This window comes from Myzus persicae, unplaced genomic scaffold, assembly GCF_001856785.1.
Source record: "Myzus persicae strain clone G006 unplaced genomic scaffold, MPER_G0061.0, whole genome shotgun sequence".
In the NCBI taxonomy this organism is placed as follows: Eukaryota; Metazoa; Arthropoda; class Insecta; order Hemiptera; family Aphididae; genus Myzus; species Myzus persicae.
This window is the reverse complement of record NW_019102203.1, coordinates 102424-115039: the sequence shown is the minus strand read 5'-3', so window position 1 is coordinate 115039 and position 12616 is coordinate 102424.

The following is a 12616-nucleotide window of genomic DNA, read 5'->3' as shown; positions in this document are numbered from 1 at the left end:
TTCCATATTAAGTTATGTATTGTTATAGTTCTAATAGTTAAGTTTATTTGTGTTAAAATTCATACGAAATATACAAATTTAAAACTTTATACTAGATGCTACAACTACTAATAATAATGTATCTAAGTGTGCTGTACACATATAATAATATATTAATGCACAATAAATATTATAGTAAATTTTAATTAATAAAAATTAAAATCATATGTATTCATTAAGAAAAAATCAAAAATTGTATTAGAATGTAGTGAGTAGAATAATAGATAAAATCAAATAGTATTATGTGATTTCGTTTAAAAATGTACATGACCATTACAGTGAAATTTAAAACACAACGATGTTTCGTTCAACGAATAATACGAGAGCTATTATAGATACGTAGCAAATAATGTACCCAAGCTACAGTCGTAAAACACAATAATTGAGTACGATATGAGTATTTTAAAATAATAATAAAATGAGCAATTATAGGAAGTTGATAGTTTGGCACAGTAAATGGTGCACACTATTTGCACACATAATATACTACCCGAAATCCGAATACAGGTTTAGGAAAGTCTCACTGTACAGTAGAAATAATAATAATGATGGGCTATAGCAAAATAGTGTACGAAGAAAAGCCCATGCACTGCTACAGACACTCTGGTCTCTGATACCATGATCCGATCATTTATTTTTATCATTAAAAAACAAACTATTTCCAAGTTAGCTTTTTTGATGGCTTGAACAGTTTATGGTTGTAATGAAAAATTAAAACAAAGTTTTCGTCATCTTTATCACTAGAATTTATTGAATTATTAGTAGTATCATTATTAAAAATATTTTCTGCAGTATTTATACATAGATTTTGAATTGTATTTTTTCGTGGTCATATGCATTTGAGATTAATTTTAATTTATAATAAAGATGGAAACAAGTGGCTAAAATAGCCTCATTAATACTAGGAGATAACTAAAAAAAATTGCTTAATCGTTTTATTACGGAATGAACCAATGGTGTAATCATATTAGCTAAATGACAAAATTTCTTTTTTAACATTCCTAATCTCGTTTTAAGTAAATATAATGTTGGTAAAAGCTGACCTTAATAACATTGATTTTCATCCTATAAAAAATTTAAGGCACCAGCAATAGGTTTTAATGGAGCAGCGAATTCCTCTAAATATCCAATATCTATATCTTTAAAACTTAAGTTAACATTTAACTCTTTTAGAGCTCCATTTAATTTGTCTTTGTATTTCAAAAGCTGAGTTAAAGTATCATATAAAGAGTTCCGCCGAGTAGGACATGAATATTTCAGTGAACAATATAATATTGTAATATTGTATTGATCATTTCTGAAGATTTTGGTCTTCGTGACAAATTCCAGAGAGTAGTACATTTACAAATAACATAATGATTGATTCTATAAATGCTAAGGTCCCTTTAAGAAATTTGTTAAAACCTGTAATAGCAATAAGACTCAACGCGTGACTTGTAGTCATCATTTACGATGAGGCAAAAAAATTGTAGAGTCTTGTCTCTCGATGTCATCTATTTCGATACTTTCGAATGTAACCTGATCTGTACTATCTTCTTTCTCTGTATATTTTCGGTCATCTAAAAATCAAAAATATTATTTTTGATATGTTTGTCTTAACTCCTAAGCAATGGAAATCACGTTTACCATTGAATTCTTAATCATCAATTTGGAAATTGTAATCTATTTCACTACCAAATTCTTGAAATGCAATTTCTTTCATTCTTGGTAATGCCTTCACGAAATTGGAACCATTGTCGGTAACAGTGAAACCAACTGTTCTCTTCCAATTGAAAACCCACATAATACTTCTTGTAGCAATTTAGCAATTTTATCATATGTGTGAGAATCACGAAATCGCCTGCAGGCCAAAACACAATTTAATAGAGTTACAGTATTTTCATCAATCTAAAATAAATATAATATATTAAAGTAAATCGTAAATGTATTATGTAGATAATAAAATAAAAATACAATTCACCCAATGCGCTGTGACTCCCATAAACAATTTGTGTTTTATTGACCAAACATCAGTTGTTGTACATAAATTAGGTCTTGGATGAGATTCAAATAAATTTTTCAAATTTTCACAAACAAATGTGTAATTTTCCAAAAGCCGATAGCTTAACGTTCTCTCCAAAATATTTTTAATTATAGTTATTATTTATAGTTAATTAAGTATAATATACTGTGATGAACGTTTTTGATTTAAGGTATTCTACTACTTGACATTTATCAGTTTAATTTATTCAAAAAAAGTAAGTAATTTCATTCAATATTTCTCAAAAATATTTCGAACTAGAAAGAATCTTACAACTTATTACTTCTCAGAGTATTACTATCATAATTTGTATAGATTGATCGTACAATTTTTAATACACAGTGCCACATTCAATCAGTACTAGAACCTAGTACATAGTGTGATTAAGGAGGGGTGCATACTGGTTGCCTCCTGAGGTTAATTATTAGGTTGACCATTTTTTATACGAATTATTTCCCGCTGAATCCTAGATTTTAGATAAAAAGGGGTTTAATAATTAGCATGGATTGCCAACCATTGATATAGAATAATAGTACCAACAAAAAGTGTTTCCTAAAACCATTCAAACATTTTCAAACATCGTAATGCACCATTAAAAAATATCTGAGAATTTCACTCTCAAAGTCAATTTATGAGTTTTATGCATTAATAGTATTTTTATATGATTAATACTCATGAGTAAATGAAAGATATATTATTTTGTGTAGAATAAGTTAGTAAAAATGGGAACCATATTGTGTTTAATAATAACATTATTCTCAATATTTTTTATATGAAGTTCCCCTAGACTTAAAATAAAACCTATTATAGACATAAATATATGCAAATTAAGTTATTGTTACTTTTTTTGTTTATTCAATAGATTCGATTTTAAAAACAATGTTCTTTACTTTTTTTTATTGTTCTTGAATTTATACAAATATCTGTTTCCATTTCTGAGACCATTAGCAATACATTTGTACGTACATCACTTAAAATCTATAAAAGAGGAGAAAAATAACAAAAAACAAATACAGTAAATATTTAGATATTAAATTATTGGTATTGTTGATTATTTTTTTATTATTTACAATGTTGGCTGTACCTCTATTTTTTTTTAGGTCAGGTGTTGGTTATTTTACTGTATTGTAAATACTTTTGATTGGACTGCTTTAAAAGTCCACAATAGCCAATCGCATCCTTAAATTGTGGTTCAAGACCATGTATTTTATTTTGTGTTTATGACTACTTTATAATATTGTAGTATGAAGTCGTAACTGAGTTTTTCTTGGATTGTTTATTAAAATATTTTGATCAAAGTTTCTGTTCCACTATTCCAAGTTGTGTAATAATAGTTTTAAAGCTTCATTAATAAATATATTCAAGGATTTTATGTAAGGCGATCATGTGAGCCGGTAATCGGATGTTATGCCTAATATTTGCATGTATTTTTTGTAAGTTCATGAAGTTGTATGTCCGACTTTATCTTATAGTCTCCAAATTGAAACCATCTTTTTGTAAATTGATTGCAGCAATTGAAAAATTTGCAATATAATGTTGAGTATGTTTTTGTTCTCCATTTTAATATTCAATTCACCCACATTTTGTTTTCTATTAAAGGTCATGCAGTTTGATTTTTCCTAAAGCGAGTTTTTTTCCGAAAAATTGTTTAAATGTATGATATTTCTTGTAGGTGGTTTTGTACAGTTTTTAAATTTTTATTTTTACTGGAGAAGTTGGCATCATCTGCAAATATGTTGACTTTAATCTAAAATGTATAGTGTTCATCATTTTTGTTAATTGCCACTAGAAATAGTGTAACCGATGGTGTGGATCCTTAAGGTACGCAATTTTCAGGTGTGAAGTTGTCGGTAATTTAATTTAATGTTTTGACTTGGAATGATCAGCTATTCTGAGGAAATGTATATATTTATTAAAGAGCATGTCCTGAGTTTTGACTTACTGACTGATTCATCATCGCCTAGCTGAAATCACCAGAGCTATGAGTATGGAATTCGATCAGTAGTTTCGTTTTATGATGTAGGGAAACACTAAGAAAGGATTCTCCGAAATTCGTGTTTTAAAGAAAAATGTTTGGTGTTTTCTATTTATTGTAGATGACAATAATAAAAGTAGCAATTAGCATTTTTAATCTAACCTATAAATGGTTCCATGCACCAAATCGTCACGTTTATAGGGTGCCATGGCCTTGATTAAAGAAAATATACATTAAAACCATATGTATGTTTGTAGTTTATATATTAAAAAATTACTTAATTCATTTTGACGAAAAAATCAGAGGTTGATAAATAAAACATCAAAAAAGCTTAGAAAGTAAGCAGTTTAAACTACGTTAAAAAATATAAATAGTGCTAAATCCAACCCACGTATAAAGCAAAGTATACTGACTCCAATTTGTCCGTGTACTGTGGTACACTAAAATATCCTGAAATCGAGATACTATATAGGATTGGCCACAAGAAAAACTGCACTGATGAAATTAGATTATTATCTTTAATATAAATATTGAATGATATTGTTGCTATAATATTATTATTTGTACCTTTTATATTCAGGTTTTTTTTTGTAACTTTAGAATTCATTAATTTATTTCTTAAACGATTTGTAATAAATTGTAGGTATTAATAATTATTGCATAACAAACTATTTTTCATTAATGAACTATCTATTCACATTATATCTTTTGATTCTTAGTTAAGTTCATAGGACAATAACTAATTATTTAAGGGAGGCAACTAGCGTAGATCAGTTCCTAATCATGTGCCGGCGACAAGTGTACATTTTATAAAAATCGCAGTGTAAAAATTCTGAATTTTCAAGAGTTCTCATTTAATTAAACCAAAGCTGAACTTTATGGAATATTATCGTTATTATATTCTGATTTTTTTTTTTTTAATTGATCCTGAGCCCGGCAACTGAGGCCATTAGGTACTGTAGGTTTTTTTGTATTGATGGTTTGTAGGTTTTTGGAACGGTAGGGGGAACACGTGTGTGTTTGTTTTGGCAGAATTTCGAATGGGGCACCCGTAGGTTTCTGCCATGCCCCGGGGGTGGGGGATGGCAGCACTTGCTCTCCGGTCACCGCGAATTGTCCGGAGAAAAATGCCGCCCGGTGGCCGAGGATCGAACCGCGACCGGCTGCGTCGCAGCGGAAGAGTCAGACCACTCGGTCACCTCGTCCCCTATATTCTGATTTATATAACTTCAGTTGACAATAACTCGTGTTAATTGTTAAACAAATAGGTACATGTATAAATAGCTATATTATATCTTATTATCGTCTATCATGGATGTTTAGGTCTACCAACTACGCCATATGAAGTTGACTACTCCAAATATAATGAGGAAATGAACAAAATTAGAAATAAGTGTAAGTAAATCCAATTTTAAAATATTATACATAAATATTATAACAGTAACATAAACGTTATTAAACTGGCAAAACAATTGAATACGGAAGTCGTTGTTAAGTAAACTAATAATGGCAAATGTAAAATTGTATCCTCCTTAAATTGGTAGTATTTCAACAACAGAAACATCCATCTCATCATTGGATTTTTAGTTAAGCATGCGAATATAAATAAATCAAAAATATTGAAAGACAAATACATTTTCACACGATTACAATAATATTGTATTTTAAATAATGACATATTTTCATATTTTTTTCATCGGTTTACTTATACAAATACTATAATAAGCGGCAGGTGATAGGCACAGACAGGTATCGATTTACATCGGAGGTGACTGCAGATAGCTAGTTACTCAATAACCATTTTCTGTCTACTCTTTTTAAGTGTTCGGGACGTTCAGTAAAAAAATTAATTCGTTCAAGTTCACGTTAATCGTAAAAATGAATGCGTTCATTTGGTCGTTAATTTAATTTTTAATTTTTTGTAATAGGAATTATAATAAGAATATATTATTATTATATACCTACAACTAATCAATAGGTATATTTTAAACATGCATTTATTAAATGGTAAATAAATTGAGTGTTTTAAAAATCGTTCAAATTAATTAAAATATAAACGTCGTTCACGTTCAAGTTCAGTTTTAAAAAAAACGAGTGACGTTCGAGTATCGTTCACTTAATATGAACGTGAACGTGTGAACGTGCGTTCGTGAATAACGTTCTTTCCAAATACTGCTCTTTTTCTTACACCAAAAAGCCCCAGACAAGTGACATTGCAAATTATCGAATTTCCTTGCAGATTGCCGATTACTAGACACTCCAACACAACTTCCAACTTACTACTTAGGGATTTTTCACCTTACCCCTCTACTGTGTTTTCGTTTTCCCCGTCACAATGAACCTTAAATAGGCTACAAACACAGTTATAACACTAGCAATATAGTATACTACTCGTATAATAAACAAATAACTAAATTTATATTTACATATTCCATGTTGATAACATTACCCAAATTGTTTAATACAACAATATATTTTTCATATTGTAAAACAATATAAACAATACAACTTAACCTAACCAAATATTGCTTATATGGTAAAATAGGTAAGTATGGTCTATGGTCATCATATCTAATTAGTGTAAGGGCACACCCTTCATTTTTAAACCAGGCATTTACACCAAACTACAACAATATATGTTATTCTTACTTATTTCCTTATTAGTGCCTGTTGCGGTACTAAATTATTTTTGAATTTGTCTCCATTATACGTTTTTAGCCTCCCAATGTCAAAAATATCATGGTCGGATTTTTACTTTCAAGAACACTAGACCGTTTTCTGCTAACGATATCTAGTATACTCTTCAAATTCAGTCTAATTGCTGAAACTAGCTTGTTTAGTAATAGTACTGTAAATTTATCTTCAACTTTTTCATATATTATCATTGAAATTCAAAACAAGTTAAAACTAATGTAATATTATTATAATCATCGGAACTTATAAAAGTCAATCGTCTGTGGTTATTTTTGGAAATAATTACTGTAAAACTGTGCGTTAGTTAAGTATTGTTGTGAACCCCTGAATAATATTATATTATGTTATATTCACATATGAACAGTATAAGAATAGTGTGTTAGTCGACGGCTCGTCGATAGGAATCCGCTGACTAGACGATTCGGCGTCCGGTGGAGCCGCAGGCCGACACACAGGGAGGAGGTTAGTCAGTCGCATTAGAACAGAGCATTATACATAACGTATGTTTAAGAAGAGCATTTTATATCATTTGTACAACTAGTTAAAGTTAAAACCTGTAATAAAACCTACATAATTAATATCAATCTAATTGTGCGTTAAATTATTTATGTTGGAACCCCGGTTTCATAACAGTATGCATTATGCCCAACTGGAGGTTTTAATAATTGCCACTTTAACAAGCGCTTTACAGGACATCGTAAGAACATTGTATCTATAATCTATTTAAAATAATATTAGTACCAAGCGCCCAACTTATACACATTTGCTTGGATTTGTTCCGTAGCTTTGGCCTCGAGGTCGACTGAAGTGGAAGAATCCAGTTTGTCGACCGATACTCATTTTAAATGGAGTATATTATTAGTATTTTATTAATTACAACACAAATTAATACCTACATTGTTTTTAATATGACAATAATGTGTTTTACGTAATATATATTATTCAATACTTATTATTTGGCTATTTTCGTCCTTACAAAACAAATATAACATAAAAAATTATATCAGTTTCCAAAATACATTGTAGTTCATCCTTTACAACCATATAAATATTATTATTATATTATTAGTTAGGTCCCAACTGATCTTAATAGTTATTTGCTTCTAAACTCGGTTTGTGTGATTACATAGCCTTAAATTTGTATGGCATGTATTAATCATACCTAATATATTTTAAGCATACCCGCCAATCAATCTAGTACTAAAAAAAGGATATTAAAATCAGTTTTGAACTAAAAAATAAATTTTAACTTTTTGGAAATTTATAAACCTTCAAACGAAATAATCACGAATGAAAACACATTTTTTTGGTGCGAGAACTGTAATAAACTCACTGTAATTCGTACTTCAGTTGTTGCTCATAAATTCAACAGTTTTGACCATACATTCTTATTATTAATGATCCATGATCATTTTTAGAACTAGTTGCAGTTGGCTATTACGTTGGCCAATACCTTCATGCCTCAAAGACAAATTTTGAAATTCCAAAACATAATAAAAAAATACATAGTTGTATTACAATTTTTGAATTTAAAATTTAGTTCTATAGTATTTTATTTTTAATTATTTGAGTCCACTGCATATGATATTAAATGTATAATAATTAAACTTCCAGACAAATTGGATGAAGAAGACTACAAAGATTATATGAGTGGTTAGTAATTGCCTTGCTATTGCTTATCAATTATTATAATATTAAACTAGCAAATTTACTTATAACTATAGTATAGATTGTAAATTGTATAGAATGAATGATAATAAGTAATCAATTATGTCAAAAAACCATTTCAAAGGGTTGAAGTTGACCCCCAGTCAACTCCTGGGCTACGTTGTACCTGTTGTTTACTGTGTGCATAAATGCATTGTACACATCTAACAAGTGTGAAATAATTATAATTACCTAACGATATAGATGCAGAGATGGTTGATATAATGATATACATACAAAATATATGTTGAGTAATATTCGAACAAAAAACTGAATATATAGGTAGACAAAATTGGATGGATCACGTTTTAGAGGTAGATCATTTTAAATTTAAGAGAGTCAATTCTTTCAAATATCTTGGCTCAATTGTGACTGAAAAAAATGATATCACCAAAGAAGTAGCCTCGAGAATCCAAACGGGAAACAAGACTTATTATGATTTGGAGAAACTATTAAGTTCTAAATCATTATCAAGAGATAAAGAGACGTTTGTATACTAGTCTAATACGGCCAGTGATATGTCATGGATCGAAAACCTGGGCACTAAGGAAATCAGATGAGAATAAGTGTTTAATACTAGAAAGGAAAATACTACGAAAGATCTTCGGTCCAATAAAAGATAACATCACAGGAGAGTGGAGAAGAAGGAAAAATATAGAGCTACAAGAAATTTTTAATGAAAATAACATAACAAAGACGATCAAGAAAAAAAGGTTGCGGTGGGCAGGGCATGCAATGCGAAGCCAGAACTCTTTACTAAGAATGGTTTTAGAACAGAATCCAGTAGGAAAAAGGCCCTTGGGAAGACCAAAATTGAGATGGGAAGATTCAGTTAAGAGCGATATAGAAGACTTAGAAGGCGGAGCAAACTGGAAGGATTTGGCGATGGATAGAGATGCCTGGAGAATTGGTTGTGAGACGGGATGGTCCTAGCGACCTAGCGGCTGATTAACCCAAGAAGAAAAAGAATATTAGTGTACAAAAATATCATCCCTCTACCACCACAAATTTAACCAACTTACGTTACTGAGGTTAAGTATAACACGAGGTCGACACATTTATTTTATCAGCCGTCAAAATATAACACAATATGTTACATACAGTTTTTTAAATTATTGATTATTTTATATATAATAATTTATTTTTTTTTTTTCAGTTTTTCCAAAATATTATGACACATTTGTGGAGTACAATGAACGAATGAAAAATCTTTGTAAGCAAACTATTCAAGATTTAACGCTTAATAAGTTGTACACTTTAATATACATTACATAATATAGCCACCTATGTCAGTTTTGATTGTGAGATATGGATCCTCTAATAATTTTTATTTGACTTACAATGCTACAATGTACATTATTAAGAATGTATGGTATCATGACAATAATGTTCATAGGCGGAGATAGGGGGAGGGGGCGGCTTATGGGGCTTGCCCCCCCCCCCAAAAAAAAAATTATTTGAAGTTAAAGCCCCCCTAAACATATTAAACAAACAATAACGTAATTTTGTATAGTTTGTAGAATTTTGTTCATTATTTTATATTCTTATATCCACAATTATATAAGTGTGCCTACTATATTACTGCATACATACTATTTACCAATTTATTATTTACGGTAACATGCCAAACAATTAAGTCACAATTAACAATAATATTATATTGTGTTTATATACCTAACATTGTACATATTTTATACCAATTGGCCATCAATATTGAATAACATATTATACCGTTCCATCGGATCGTCTATCTATTATGACTTATGAGTAATAGGACTCTTTTATTATTTATTTCCATATATGCACTCCTGCGTATAACCCTTTCAATGTTCACATACGATATAATATATTTTGCAAACAATAAACGACTGAAAACTGTAATTTTATATTTTTAATATTTTTTGACTGAGCCTTTAAGTCTTTTTTTTCATACATTTAGATCTAGATGAAATTAAATTTAAAGATTTTGAAATACTTAAGGAAGGTAAATATTAAAATATATATTTTGAAATTAAATGTTCAAATGATTAAAGATTGATCATAGATTATAGATTTATATTATATCTAATTAAATTCCGGAATTCAATGTTTTTATTTTTAGTCCATCCACACTTTCTTGACAAGGATTTTGATGAATACCAATGCAATCACAGTAAGTTGTTCAAAGAAAAATATTGATAATCATTTACAAATTTACATCGAGATAAAGAATACACTGGAGCGAGCGCTCGTATACCCGCACACATAAATAAAACGAGCCGTCGGGTGGCGTCGATTCAAACGCTATCCCCACCACCGTACGGCAAGAAAAATTGATCTAAAATGAATAAAAAAATCTATATATTAATATTCTATATTAAATATAATTTATGTCATAATAAACCGATGAAACTGTACAGAACTGCCTTTTGTCTGTTTATTGGTGCATCCAAAAGCCGAACACGAAATTACCATTTTGGCTTAATAGTAAGAAAAATAATACAAAAAATAATAATTATTTTCAACAAAAAAAGCCCGTCACAAATAAGAATAAATGTATATTTAAATATATTTGAATAACTTAAACAAGCACTCATTTAAACCACAGAAAAGTTAATAAACCGCAACTACAAACGTACAAATAATAGTTTTTTGCCGTATGGTGGTGGGGATGATTATTATCACGGCAGATCGTTTTCTGTTTAGGAGTGCGCGCTACAGTGTATTTTTTATCTCTATGAGTAAGTATCAATAATCATATTGATAATGATAAGAACAAGAGTTAAAAATGTCTTGTCAATCCAACGGCGAGTGTCCTGTTAAATCTATGCCCCATGGTTCTTAACCTTATCAGTTGGTACCAGTAACAGTTTATTTATTTTTCAAGTTACTAAGAATAATGTAGTGACTATTGTGTATTTGTTTTGATTTAAAATCGTTATCCAATAAAAACCAAAGTGTGAAAGGGGGCCAAGTCCTTTACCCAAAAATGTTTTTCCAACAAAGTCTGCCTATCGAAGTAGAAAGACCTACATTTCGGTCAAGTATGCTCTTTCTGTTGTCAATAATATACAAATAGATTCACGTGCAACAAATCTCTTTTAATTTTATTGCTTTTCACTTGTCTAATTTCTGATTTTGCCTCTTTGGTGTTGTCAACTACTATATTATATTATAAAGCATAAGTACAAAATTCATAATACATATTAATTTATAGCATTTTTGTAAATGGTTATCACTTAACATCTAACTGGTAACCTGCAATTGTTCCTTTAGTAGGAACCAATAATTGGTTAGTGGTTACCACTAATGATATAGAATCGTCTAAAAACTGGTATTAGATTGAGATATTTTGACAACGCTTTCATGCTAGTAAAAGTTTGCTCAGAACAGTCACGTCTTTATATACTAGGTGGGCAGGTTGTTGGGCATCCATAATATCTTAATTCGTACCTTAAATAGTATATATGTTACGGTGAATGATGTTATGTCGGAAATTAACGTAATTCACCGGTTATTAACGTTATTTACCAAATACACAGGTAATTATCGTTATAAATCGGATAATCACATTAATGACCAAATGCACAGGTAACTGTTGTTATAGACCAGATATGCACGTGAATCTCAAATACCTACTACAATTTTAAAAATAAAAAAAATGCATTATTATTTTTTATTTGTTTTTACAATTTGTACTCCCATGACATTTACTATTACATAATTTTTCAGCCCTACGACAGGCACAACGTTTATTATTACAACCAGTCTTACAATGGCAACGCTGGTACCCTTGAGGGCCCGTAACCGAACTATTACTAGCTGCTTCCCTCAGTGTCAACTGTCTATCACCTGCTAATTTTATCACATTGTCCATGTCTAATAGATTTTCTTCGCAAACAGCTATTTCTTGGCGTGTGTAATTATATTTAAGAAAACCATGTTCCGTACCTATAAAATATGTTATAATACGTTTAGTAATTGTTGTAACGGAGCCGCCGTTGGCGAATCTCCGCCACGTAATAAGTTTCAACTCCGATTGATTGTTATAGTAATTACGTGTGTTTATTTTTATACTTTCTATGTTAAATACAATATTTGGGAAAGCGATTCACGCCCCTATCCCGTGGTGAATGGGCGATGGGGTCGAGATCACTTTGACATTGTGGAGAAATGGTTTCTAAGATTGTAGATTGATATAT